The 14,650-nt window shown below is 38.4% G+C and overlaps 1 long non-coding RNA gene across 1 annotated transcript in view; it reads right to left on the bottom strand.

Annotated features, from left to right (window-relative positions):
* Positions 1-210: 210 nt before the first annotated feature.
* Positions 211-14,650, bottom strand: part of LOC122562208 (uncharacterized) — an 87,423-nt gene continuing 72,983 nt past the window's right edge. Inside the window, exons 4-5 of the long non-coding RNA XR_006315264.2 lie at positions 7,837-7,922; positions 211-895 (exon numbers count right to left, since the gene is read on the bottom strand). This is a non-coding gene — a long non-coding RNA (uncharacterized LOC122562208). The remainder of the gene's footprint in view (positions 896-7,836; positions 7,923-14,650) is intronic.

The following is a 14,650-nucleotide window of genomic DNA, read 5'->3' as shown; positions in this document are numbered from 1 at the left end:
ATTCCTTGAAGGAAAATCAGTATGATACTCTGAGTGCTTCAAAATGGAGCTCCAACATCGAGTGTGTTCATTTCCATGCATTTCAGGGATTTCCCTCTAGATTCTTGTAAAAATTCTACTTATTGACTAATACCTTTTTAAGGGAGCAATTCTAGCAACCTTAGTGGTCTAGCCTACATGTAACTTCAGTCTCCTATCAATGCGATTGACTCTTAGCTGCTCTATAAGGGCAATCGGGGATAGGCAATAAATGCTAGTTATGCCAGCATTGCCTGCCTCCCAAGAAAGAATAATGATGGAAAATATATATCCCATATCAAAATATGTAAAAGATTATTGCAACAAGAGCCAGCGGATCATCAGCCTGTCCTATGTGGTTCTGATGCTCTAACACATTAATATTATTGCATGTCAACAGTTTAAGACCTTCAAAAAATGCTGCACTTAAAAGATTATGGCAGTTTAGTTCCAAGATAGACAACATTGTCATGCATGTTTTAAAGTTGTTTAATCATTATTCACTTCCTTATTTTGCCTAGTATAGTGAGAATACCATTCAATTATACCTGACAAACAATGTAGTCTGTTTCCAAATAAGGGATGAAGTCTTCTGTATTTTGTCCCTGCTGCAATGTTGGGACCATTTGCAGGCTAGGAACCTGAACAATGAACGATGAAGCAGTGGTCAATCCTGAGCCTCATTCCTCAAGCAAAGTATTAACATTCCACTCCAGGAGGGCAGGTGACATATCCATTCTGTCAAGGGATTGCCAATTAAAGATATCATGACAGCGGTTACAGTGGCTCATCAGTGTTTGTAACTGCTGCAAGCACCGAAATGGAGAGAACATTTCTCGCTGGGTCTCTCGTTCTCACTGGAATGGGATCTGAGAGTCTGCAGAGAGGCGAAGACAGAAGAGGACAATATTTCCAATCAAGCAGGAATGGATAAAAGTGTTCAAGGAAGTGAGGAGCAGAAATATGCTCTCTCTAATTTTGAGGAAGGGCTTTGAGGATCCAGGACCTCAGGAGAACAGGACAGGTAAATGGACACATAGAAATAGCCAACACTCTCACCCAGTTTATTTCCCTTCCCCACCCAACACAAATAATGCACTACCCTCCTCTCTGTGGGTGAAGCAAAACACAATTGGTGAGAGGCAGATATTGGGGTGGGGTGGGGGGAGGAGGAATGGAGATGCCAACAAGCTCAACTGAAAACAAAAGTCTTATTCCATGAAGTTACTAAGGGGGAATGTTAAGAGAGCTGATCTTCTGTCTCTAGCTTTGAACATTAGATTCCCAACCTTGTTGAAACAGGCTCTTCGGCCCAACAAGTCCACACCGACCCTTCGAAGAGTAACCCACCAACAGTCATTTCCCTACATTTACCTCTGACTCATGCACCTAACACTATGGGCAATTTAGCATGGCCAATTCACCTGACCTGCACATCTTTTGGAATGTGGGAGGAAACCAGACCACCCAGAGGAAATCCACACAGAGAATGTGCAAACTCCACACAGACAGACGCCTGAGGCTGGAATTGAAGCCTGGTCCCTGGCACTGTAAGGCAGCAGTGCTAACCACTGAGCCGCCGTGCCACCTTTGATGATCCTATGTTGAAGGTCTCATGTGCCTCCAGCTAAGTCTTGGTATCCATCCACTCTGCACAATGGATGGGCTTGAAACTGGACATGTATATTTTAAAAATAACCAGTTAACAAGAATGCTAAAAACATTGTCCAACATTTTACTTAAAGTGTAACTGCGTATTGTAGAAGATATAGAAATAATTGCTGACCAAGTGACTTTATAAAAGGGGAGCTGCCTGATCCCTTGTCAACTGCTTGTAACAATGGTTCCAACACAGAAAAAGGGTGAGTTCTGAAGAAGTGGCAGAGTGAACCCGAAAGGTTAACTCTGTTTCTCTTTCCACAGATACTGCCCGACCAGCTGAGATGCTCCAGCACTTTGTTTTTGCTCCATCGTGTCTATAATGGATCTCTGAAAGAGCAATTCAGTTTGTTCCACTTGCTGTCTTTTCACTGCAGCCCTGCAAACCTTTTCTCTTCAGATAATTCTAATAATCCATGATTTACCCACTCTTTCGGACAGTGAATTTCAGACCATAATCAGGTACTGAAGTTTATCTTCATGTCGGCTTCAGTTCTTTTGCCCCTTGGTTTCAACCCTCCAACATTGGGAAGGTTCACTTCATCTACTATCTTGATTTCTCAGACTTTTGAACACTTCTCCCAAACCTCTCTTCTCTGACAGCAACAATCCATGATTTTCCAAATTTGCCATGTTAGTCAAATATCTCATCCCTGGAATATCAAAACCATCTATATCATATACATATGTTTTGATACATATAAAACCATATCAACCAAACATTCAATAATGACCTCAATGGCATACTTCCCTCTCTTTTAGGATCAATGTCAATTGTGTTTCAGTCCCTCTATCCATTTTCTGGATTATCCAAATTAATACCTCTGTTGATAGAAGTCATCCGCTTTTTCAAATTATGTTTTCAAGTTATAAAGCATGCCTGATCATTGAAAAAAAAAGCATAATCTTTTACCTGCAGGGTTACAGAAAGTTAAGATGATGTAATTCATGTTGCTGCAGGTTACTGAGACCTGGATGTTAACTCCTTGATAAACCTTAATGTCAAAATTGTCTGGGCACGTCTCCCAATAATGTGATTATGACACATGACTCTGCCTTGGAAAATGTATCGCACAAGCACATTGCTTGTAGTAAAACTTTTTTTTGTGTGTGTTGGTGGTCAGTTGAACTGCCAATTCATCAGGTTTGGTAATCCTGTCAAAAGTTGTCAACCCGAATCATGTAATCCTGAAGCAGCATATTTAACACTCTTGCTCCTCCCAGTTCAGATTTCGATCAAATTTTACTTGTAAAGGTTTGCTCAATAGCAATTAATACAGAAGACCATAAGGAAAATAACCTCCTGATCAATTAGCTAGTTAATGTGCTTGTAAATTCCAAAATCAATTAGCCCAGCTAACATTTAGATACCCAGAATATTTGTTTTGGTTGAATTCTGCTATGAAGAAACATTCCCCTCTTCCAGTTTATCTTGATTTCCGAGGCACTTTGTAGTAGCACTCAACAGTGGATAATTGAGGAAAACATTATGTGAGGACAAGAATCTCAAACCTGAGATGAAGGTCATGATTAACAGGTCAATGGTCATCCCCACACTCTTTCATGCTTTGGAAATTTGAACTGTCTATAGCAGGCACCTCAAAGAACTGCAGAAATGCAATCAATGCTGTGTTTGCAGGATCCTCCAAACCCAGTAGTCTATCAGCAATGTCCTCTCAAGATAAAATCTCCATCATTGAGGTGCTAACCATTCAAGATAGGCTCTGTTAGGAGGACATGTGGTATATACACCTGATACCAAACATGTTAAGTAAGTTTTCTATTTGTAACTCAGTCGTAGCAAGGGATTCCCAGGAGATGAGCAAAATAAAAACTTTAGGGATATCTTCAAAGCATACTTAAGGAAATCAAATGTAGCCACCATCTTAAGGAAATTCCTTTCTTTTGTCTGATGAAAATAAACAAGGCTCACCCTGGAATGTGCAGAGATGAAGTCAATATGTTGGAGGGATCACACAAACCTCTAAACAGTATCTCTACCCAACCCTTCAAGTACCACCTTCCATGTGGCAGAGTCAGCAGGTTGGACATTGGACTTTTCAAGAATCTCAAAACCCACAAACTGGAGTGGAAGCAAGCCAGCCTCAATCCCAAGGACTGCCAAAAAGAAGAGGGTTTCAACCCTTATTCTCCAGTACTTCAGATAAATAAGCTTCATTTATGCACATTCTCTGGCTGGCATGATTAGTCAACAATGAGAGGCATCTTAGTTGCTTTTCCATCTTGGTTTATTAATTATGAATGAGGAATTACAACCACTGGCTGCCTTTGCTCTCTGTCACTTCAAAGTAATGAAGTCAATTGGAGAAGCAGAACTGTATCCTGACTAAGATAAGCCAACTCAGTACAAACCAGCCTCAGGCTTTCTTATCTGTGTGGCATCTTGTCTTTAATAAATAACCAATTGGGAAACCTGTGTGAACTTTCATGCCTGTGCCTGTGATTCATTAAAAGCAGAGTTTAGCCAATAAAATAGTTGTGTTTTTCACTCTTTTAAATATAAACCATATTGCCATTCTGCAAACAATTGTATATACTTACATCAGAGTATTCGACCATGAAGACTCCACAGAGGAGCTAAGCTATTGTGCAACTCCAGCGTGCAAATGGATTGTCCAACTGGGCCGCAATCAGCAGCAAGAACTCTGCCGACATTTGTTCCCTTTATGGCCCATGTCAGCAAAAGCAAATTTCCACTTAAGTACAAATATACTGGCTTAAATCGGTTAGCTCACCACAGATGAGAGATCAAACCTGATCAGGATCTTTCACATCAGTTTGTCTCAATACCACATCACTTAGCCACTCATTCAACCATGGGAAATCCTCATTCAGTTTTGCTTGTTCTCTAGTACTTTGTGCAAAACAACATGTGATGAAACGGCATGCAATGAGTTAAGGTTAGCCAAGCTTTAGTCTTCTGCACTATTTTGCTACACTTTACCATCATGGTCACAGATTTTTTTGTGTTTCCTTTTCAAGTTTCCTGTATCATTCAATTAAACACCCATTAAAAACACCTCGCATCCACATCAGCGTCAGGGCAGAAATCTCAGATTTGAACACATCTTGCATTAAACTCAGGGTGGTTGCATGTTCTGGCAGAAAATAATTAGGTTTATTTTATAGTATTGGCCCCTGGTCCAAACAGCTGCCTTGCCAAGTGCATGTTGCAACAAGTTAACTAGACCACATGAAAAGGGGGTCTTCAAAAAAAAACTGAACTCACTAATGACAGATAGCACAGTAAATGGCAGAACGGCATGGTTAGTTCTTGCATTTGTACAAAAAAGATCTTTTGAAGTTCATCTGGCTCACATTACAACTGTTTCAAACAATTAGCAAAGTAAAACTTTAAACCATGTGATATAACTAGTATTTACACGTTAATAGAAGTCTTCCTGTATGGCATTAACACACTAATGAGTGCAAGTTTAGTTAAACAACATTTAAAGAAAAACAAAGTTTAGGACTTAACCACTTGTGTGCAAAGTTTTGACTGAAAGGGTCCCTAATTCAAGCCAATGTGTTTTGCTTATAATTCTTTTATCATCTTTTATCCTGTTGTGCCAGATATTCAGGGAACCCAAATGTATTTTGTAGAAAATGCTAAAGTCAGACCCCAGGAATCCTTAGATCATCCCAGCATACCATACAGCCAATAAATTACTTCTGAACACATTCACCGTTCTAACTTAGTCAAAGTAGCTAATTCGTACACAGCAATGTTCCATTAACATCAACAAGATAAATGACCAGTTAACCTGAGTTGACTGAAGGGCAAATGTTAGGTGAGGATATTGCAAGAAATTTTCCTTCTTCTGCAGAAAAAAATGCTTCTGAGATTTTTCTGCATTCACCTCAATAGATGGATAGGGCTGTGGTCTAACATCATATTCATCAGACAGAACCTCCAACCGCATAGCATATTTACAATATGAAATCAAAGTGTAAACCTAAATTACATGTAGTTCTGGAGCAAGGCTTCAACTTTTAGATGCAAGGGTGCTAATTTGACTATTATTATATATTGTGTATACACACAGAGATCTTTGAAATATAACAAAACAAAGAACTGTGGATGCTGGAGATCTGAAACAAATATAGAAATGCGAGAGAAATTCAATAGGTCTGGCAGTATCTATAGACAGAAAACAACAGTTAACTTTTCAAGTCCAGTGACCACCCTGCTCCCCCTCCCCCTTAGCAGGACAAGAACTTTATAGTGCTGCATTTCTGGATGGAGCATTTAAAAAATCTGAAAACCAAATTCATTCACATGGTTTTCAAAATGGGTTAATCAAAATAACTGCTGTTGGCTTCTACTTTATTGTTTCAAACCTCCATCAGAAAATACCTGATGCTAATCTTCATGCAAAATGCTCCCTCACAGTCCACAGTAAACACTATTAGAACAATTGTAGTTTCCAATTCATAATCTAATGGGAAGATTTGTGTGACCTGACCTTGGTCTCTGAGTGCAGAAGAAGTATCTTGTCATTAGTATGCATTACACATTGTGCTAACGACTCTTCATTTGTTCTCAAGTCTGATCTAGCCCATAAATCTCTGAAGGAAAGAAAATACAACAAAGGGGCTGCTGGAACTGCAGCCAACATTCAACCAATGACAACGACTTTTTCTTGAGTCACATTAGAGCAAAGTTTGCATCTTCCAATAGTTTTTAAGCAATAGCCCAATGTTCGTAGTGTCCCTTTGCTTCAAATGCCAAAAGCTAGTTGCTGTTCAGAAAATCTCTGCACACAATGCAAGACCTTTCCTTCTTTCTACACAAAGGTGATTGGATGCAATAGCTTATTTAAGTAGGAAACACAATTGAAAACTGCAGATGTTTTTATTTGATATTCTGTGAATGACTTAATTTTATCAAATATTATTACATTTGTTGCATTCAGCAATGCAATACTGCAATTTGTAAATGTTTTAAACAGGATAAAGACCTTATTTATCGCTAAAATTGCAGACCTAATCTAATTGGGTGAACATACAGCACATAGTGCTGAAACACAGTATGGCATTTGTTTCTCCATCTCCTTGTAGCTAAACTGCAGAACTGCTAGTGAATGCTCAAGAGTAGATTTCCTCAGCATTTTTGCATTCTTAGACACAATTGCTGCATGTCCAAGGAAGACTGCAAAACAGTGTGGAACGTTAGAAAGAAAATGGCAGAAATAGGTGTTCATTTTTCCAATTTTCAAACATTGTTATTTCAAAGCCAGTGCATTCAGATGGTAGGCGATCTTAGACAGACTGAAAACAATGGTAAATCAGCCTAATATTAATTGTGATGCATTCATCCCACTAACTCTCACTTTGATCTTTTGGAAAGGCCAAACACTCAAGGCTTTGAAATGTGTCAAAGGCAAGTAAATTTTGAAGCAGGACAGGACTGAGAAGCCAATCTTTCATCTCACTGCACACAAATTTGACAAAGCCCAATTAAATATGACATTCATATTGGGGTAACAGGCACCAACGGAATATAGTTCCATCAGGGCAATATTTTGATTTATAAGTGCAAGATGACCCCGCTGAGCTTGTTGGGGATGGGTGAGGGAGTGATCATGCTGGATACTTGTGCAAGGCTGTGACTGGTTCATGTGCAGTGTGGAAGCATTGTGGAGCTTAACAACCATCGTTGGAAGAAGAGAAATGGGATTATACTGACATTTTATCACATTTCTTTGCATATTATAGTTGTTAGTCTCTATGCATCATACTTCATCAGAAAGAAGAGGGAGTTAACGGCTAGAATTCTGCTATTGATTTTAATGATACCACACCGTGGAAAATAATATTTTTCTTGATAAACAAAGTTGTCAAGTGCCAATCTTTTCACGGATGATCTCTCCCACCAGATTTGCAGATATCTGGCAAAAATAGCAGCATTTATAAATAATCATCAGATAGCCTTCAAGAAATATGAGTCCACCATTTGCTAAGCTACTTAAATGAAAAATGATTTACCATTAAAGTGAGACAACAGAGTCAATATTGTGTCCAAACCCTAAAGTTAAAGGCTCAACAAATAGGTTGTGGACCTGCTGCTATAATATGAAAAGTTAAATAATAATTCCGAACCATCTTACTGATCATATCAGGTTTACATTTTTCTACCTTGAATTATGGTTCTCTTTATTCTTGCGGTGTTGAAGGCCTTTATTCATGGCTTTTGGTTCCTTTACTTGCAGTGTGAAAGAATCCTGGTTCAGAAGATCAGGAGGTGAAGATTAGGAATAATAAAGCTTAGTTAATACTTTTGGGAGTAGTCTATAGGCATCTTAACAATAGTTAAACCAATGGAAACATCATTAAATGAACAATTGGGCGTCATAACAAAAGCAATGTAATAATTGTGAAGGCCTTTTAACCTTCTTGTAAACTACTCCAAACAAATTGACAAATGTCTCTTGATGATGGGTTTCTTGAATACCTTTGTGACCGATTCCTGGAATAATACATTGTGGAACTAATGAAGGATGATTTTATTTTAGATCAAGTATTGTGCAACAATTCAGAGTTAATTAGAAAGCTAAAAATAAAAGACTTGGTGGGAAAAGTGATCGCAACAAAATTAAATTTCACACTAAGTTTGAAAGCATCCTGCCTAGGCCTGAATAAATATCACAAACTTAAACAAAATCAAGTGGACAGGTAGGAGGGGAGGTGAGTTCTGCCTCTACTTGATCAGGTAAATAAATGAAAAGATATGGCAATAAACAATGGGAAACATTAAAATAAGCAATTCAAAATGTTCAACAATAATTCTTTGCAGTGAAAACCAAAAACCAGTACGAAAGATCTATCCATGGTTTACTGAGGACATGAAGGGCAGTATTTCTTTTGTTTATTCATTCATAGGCTGTGAATGTCATTGGATGGGCCAGCATTTATTGCCAATTCCTAATATCTCTAACACCATTCTCCTGCTAGGTCATAGTTTCACTGGTTTGAAAGGAATTTTCAGAGGAGACTTTAAGAATTACTGCAGTGGATCCTGAAGATGGTACACCTTGCTGCCACTGTGCCTCAATGATGAGGGGAGTGCTTGCTGAGGGTGGTGGATGGGTTGCCAATCAAGCAGACTATTTTGTCCTGAATGTTGACCAGTTTGTTGAATGTTGTTGGAGCTACACTAATTACGGGAGCTGACTTGTGCCTTTTAGATGGTGGAAAGCAGTGGAGAGACAGGAAAGCTACTCACAGAACGTCTAGACTTTGAGCTGATCTTGTAGCTAAAGTATTTATGTGACTGGTCCAATTCAGTTTCTGTTAAATGGTAAAGCCTAGGATGTTGATGGGAGGATGTTCAGCAATGGCAATTCTACTTAGTGTCAAGAGCAATGGTTAGATTCTCTCTTCTTGGAGATGGTCATTGACTGGATTCCAGAGCTTGAGGAGTTGAAAATTATGTTGAACGTTGACAACTAGTTGTGGATGACAAGTCATAGATACTTTGCAGAATGTTGTCAGGTACTATAACCTAGTGCTTCCAACACTTTCTTCATATCACACAGTGGAGTTGGATTAGTTGAAGAGGGAGGGGTCACTCAGAAGAAAGAGGTTTATAATATGGAGAGTAGTGTGTCTGAGAGTTGGAGTGCTTTTGAAGTCAGGAAAGAGCTACCAAAAAGTTGATACGAAGGAAAAAAATGGAAGATGAGAATAAACTAGCCAAGAATATTAATGAAAGATTCAAGAGCCTTTAGGGGCAGGGAAGACATTGTCAAGGGAAAATGGAAGAGACATTGAACAATTTTTTCCCTTCCTTTACAATAGAAAACCCAAAACTATGTACTAGAAATAGAGAGTAACCAAGGGACTAAAATGCGAACAAACATAAGGTCATGTATGTCAGCACAGGAAAAATGCTGAAGTAACCAAAGGGATTAAAATCTGACAAATGTTCAAGACCTGATGGTCTAGTCTGTAGGATTCTAAATAAGATCAATGTAGAGATAATGAGTGAGCTGGTTTGATTTTTCACAATTCCCCAGATTCTAGAGAGATCTCCACTGATTGAAAGTTAGCAAATGTAACACTGCTGTTCAAAAAAGTTGGGAAGAGAGAAAACTGGGAGCTATAGACCAGTTAGTCTGACATCTGTTGTCAGGAAAATACTGGCATCTATTATTAAGAAAGTCTAACTCCTGCGTTGGGAAATCATATTATGATTTGATAAGAGGGATGTTGCATTTGACAAATTTAATTTTAAGTTTTTGAGGATATAACAAGTAGTCTTGGTAATGGTGTACCAATACTACTGAAACATATTCAATAAAGTGTCAAATAAAATATTAGAAGCATGGTAAGGACTTATAACATCAGATTAATAAATGAGCTTAGATAGAGATGTGTTTTAATAGGAAGCTTTTGCGGTTCTTCCTGAAGAAGGGCTCTTCCTGAAGAAGGGCTTATGCCTGAAATGTCGATTCTCCTGCTCCTTGGATGCTGCCTGACCTGCTGCACTTTTCCAGCAACACATTTTTCAGCTCTGATCTCCAGCATCTGCAGTCCTCACTTTCTCCTAGCTCTTGTGGTGAGCAGTAGTGTCTATACCTCTGAGCTAGGAGACTAAGGTTCCCATCCTAATTGCTCCAGAGGTTGGTATAACATCTCTGAACAGGTTGATTAGAAAATCATAAATGTGTTAATGGACAGGGGTAGAAAGGATAAACTGGGATTGGCAATTGTGACAATCAGAATGCTGCGAGATTAGTATTTGGGCCTTAGTAATTTACAATTAATATTAATTACTTAGGAGTGTTGATTGCTAGATTTCTTTTAATTAGCCTATTCAGAGATGCTATGATACACCTCTGAATAGATGGGGCTTAAACCGAGGTTGCCTCGCTCAGAGGCAGGAATACTATTAGTGTGCCACAAGAGCCTTGAAAGTGCTGCTTGATTGCCCTGGCAGGGAATCTAGAACCCATTAAGTCCCGAGATAATGGGTTGAACATTTAGGGATGGGACGAGAAAAAATTTCTTCAGTCAAAGGATTGCAAATCTTTGGGAATTCTCTCGCCCCCTTGGAGAGTCTTGTTGCTCCTTTGTTGAATATATTTATGACTGAGTTAGTTGGATTTTTGACCTCTCAAGGAATAAGGAGTTATCAGGAATAGAGTTAAAGGGGATAATCAGCCACAGTTGTCTTTAATAGCAGAGCAGACTTGAGAGTCCATAGGATTTAGTCTTGCTGATATTTCTTATGTAATGCTCTTATGGGATCAGTAACCCTCAAGTATGTCACCCGGTGTTTGTTTGTGAGCCATGACAGAGTCTCTTCAGAACATTTTACACCTGATAAGATGAGCCCAAACCTATCTTATTTGATTTCTATACATGCATGGTCTTGTCAAGTCATCAGGAGTTTGAAAGCTTGCTTGCTGCTCAGAAAAGTGGGAGAGATTGGTTAGAACATCAAACTGCTTTTGCACTTACCACCCAACTCAAGACAAATCTTCCAGTTCTCAGCATCTCCACCATTAAATGCAAATGAATTATGGACTGACTCATCAAGCTTCTTCTGAATATAACAGGTAGTGGTGAAAAAGCAGAGAGATTTTCCAAGGCTAGAACATGATTTCAGCAAATCACTGGTTCTATCATGTGGCATATGTTAAAAGCAAGGAGCCTGGTTTCTAGTCAGTTTCTACAGGAAGTAGTGTTTCCAGAATTAAATGTGGGGATGTTTTTAATAACTGTTTCCTGCTGTTATTTTGGCACATTAATATAGCAAATATTAAGGGGAATTATCAGTGACAGGCAGTGTCAGCATTTACATTTTAATGACCTTGTGAGTGAGAATACCGTTAATACAGTGCAATTAACTTCTGTAGTGTTCTAAATAGTAAGAAGTTTAACTTTAGAGTTTGAGTTTAACGCAATCATACAATGGAAAGCATTAGTCCCACAAAACACTGTAAAAACTCCCCAAACTCACAAATATGCATCCCCATAAATCATTGATAAAAACTGCACCTTTTATTTTCACAAAATGCTTTTATGTGCTTTAAGAATGGCAACCTTCCTCGCTATAGCAGTTGTCCATGTTTTTGCAATCATTTCTGATTACTATCGTAAAAACGCACTGGGAACTTTGTGAGAAGGTTGTGGTGCAGACTGGAACAGATTAAAAGCTGAAATTGTTGTTGTTTTTATCATTCAATGCAGTCGACAAAAGCACATGAAAGAAAACCACTGTAAAATTGGCTTCCGGGTTCTTTGTCTGCTTGTCCATAGCCAACTGCACTTGGAGGTTTTCCAAGTTAAAAACTCAGAAAACACTTCCAAGTTGCAGTAGCCCTTTTGTTTGGGTTTCCTTCTTCAGCTGTATTTCAGACTTGTAGGAAATTATTAGCGGGTGCTCACAAAAAAAGACCTAAAAAACGAATGCATTTTTAAGAAACTCATAGGCGCCGCTTTGCATTTTGAGTTCACAAGGAAAATCCAAAAACTATTTATCGACGCTAATAGAAAATGTACAATGTGATAATCTTTCCTGTGCTCCTATTCTGAAGATATTGCCTCACCCTGAGATGAGGGTGTATTCCAAAGATATTGGCTGCCCTCCAGTGCAAGGCCCAAGTAGTCATTCTTTATTTGTCAGTCCAGTCAATCAGTGGCAACAAGGTATTTGTCAATGGGAACTAATAAGGCTGAACTGGATTCCGTTTTGACTTGGCACTGAGACACACTTTCACTATGGGTAACGGGATAATGATCAGGCATGAGAATGCTGAATGACACTTTCCCGAAACTAGCCCTAGTCTGAAGGGCCTGAAGGAAATTGCAGTGCATCCACTGTCTTAAGATCAGCTTACATAATCTAGACAAGAGACCTGGGAGGAATAATTTGTTCACAGCACTATAAAGACTTACCACAATTCAGTGGGATCAGGCAGCACCCTGCTCTGTTAATTATATGTCCGACTCAATGATCTTCCAAGCTATCTGTGAAGAATAGTGCACAAAGCCACCTTTTCCTCTGGGAATCAAGATCAATCTACATTGTGACTGAATTTCTCCTGTAAATCTGAAAGCTTCTGAACTGTACAGCTGAGTTGTCCTGTAGATTTACAATTTTAACAACGAGCCCTTAAGACATCTAATATGTTGATTGTTAAGAAAATGAGTTAACCTACTGAACTTTCAGATTATTAGAGGGATGGGAATTTCCTTCAACTTCCAGTTTGCTGACACATGGATGACACAGAAGTTATATTGTACAATTGTAAATCAGTACCCATAAACTCTCTCCAGAATCTTCAAGAGGCCGGACTAATGTCCCTTCTACTTCTGTTTGCTATGCACAGCTGGCTTGTTGACTTTCAGAGTCCCCTTTAAGATTGATGCGCAATCACACATACCTGTATCTTAAAGGTAACATTACGTGTGTGCAGCCTCTTTGTTCCCTGCAGGGTGACTGCTGAGTGATTGCACATCAATACAGTTAATAGGTAACTTTAGGCAAGCCAACTCTTAAGTACGAAATAAGGATGGAATTATTATCAGAAATGGCAAATGTTTGAGTTTGACCCATAAACTAAGAGAACACATTGTCAAAGGTTTTTTGAAAATCAGCAGCATTCAAGAATGGTTTACTATTGACTGTTGTCCTAATGCTATATAACTAGCATTTCAATTATAAACATAAGTCCCTCTTATTTCACTCTGATGCATAACAAATCACCCCAAAATAATATTGTTACATTTATATTGCTGTCCATTTTAGTTAAAGTAGCATCAAATTAGTGCCATCAGACCCCAAACTTTCAATCACTGCCTGGACTGATGACCTCTCCAACTTTCCAAGATGTAACTAGGAGAATCAGATGTAGAGTGAGTTTGAAATACATTCTAACCCCACGCACACACTTTGCTTGCTAGCTGCAGGAGAATATGAATTTGGGAGAAAAAAGTTATCAAGCAAAACATAACAGGAAAGTTGGAATTTACCATTAAGTGCACGCTCAAGTTAATAAAAGGGAAATATTTTTCATCTAACCAGAATTATGCCTGGCCTTGGAATATATGATTTTGTCACTTGCTTAACAAGTACAAGAGCATTTTAGTTTCTGCTAACCCTCAGCATTATGAACAGCAACTCACAATGACATTAAAATACAGTCTGGGTGTGGATATTCTGGCAGAAGGATAACTGAGTTTAGGAAAACTGAGCTGTTACTGCTGCATTTTAATCTGAGGCCATGGTAATGATTTCTTTGTGCTGGTTTAAATGAAATGACAAGCATGACCTCATTCTGAGGTTGTCTATTGCAATTCTTTTCTAGGTGAAGGTTTTATTAAAATGCGTTGAATACATGCTGAGATATCTGTGTGGCAGACCGTAAAATATCCATTTTGGCAGCTTTATATGTTCACCTTTTATCTTGAATTATACTATATTAAGTCAAATCCTTCCATTCCTTAAAACCATTCATTATATACTAGTTATTTAAGATCACAAAGGTATTGTTGGAATTAAACCTTCCTAAACCAATTCATTAGTTAATGTTTAGATTACGTACACTGATTAATTGACTACCAATTTTGTGACTATATTTCTCTGGGCAATTAACCATAAACAACCCAAATAGGGTTAGATTTCCACAGAACTGTGAACTTCCTACAGTTTCTTATATACAGCCAATAAATCAAACTAATAGGCACTGTAAATGGTTGCACGCCTAGTTTATTTTGTAAGAATTCCCATAGGGTAGAAAGGTTAAAAAAAGAAGTAATTTGGATTGTGAACACATAAAAATAGGTGTGCATGAATGTTTTTTTGGCAGTTATATGAATAAAAGGATACCAAACTATAAAAGATGGAATTGGGGCTTAAAGTTATTGGTTAACCCCAGAATTTCCCTCAGAATTGTACAACTTAGTTGTCTCTCGGTGCCATCTGTTCAGGGAAGATTTACTC

This window comes from Chiloscyllium plagiosum, unplaced genomic scaffold (assembly GCF_037043375.1).
Source record: "Chiloscyllium plagiosum isolate Xiang-an unplaced genomic scaffold, Cpla_swu_hap1 HiC_scaffold_25, whole genome shotgun sequence".
NCBI classification, from domain to species: domain Eukaryota; kingdom Metazoa; phylum Chordata; class Chondrichthyes; order Orectolobiformes; family Hemiscylliidae; genus Chiloscyllium; species Chiloscyllium plagiosum.
This window is presented reverse-complemented; position numbering and strand designations above follow the sequence as displayed.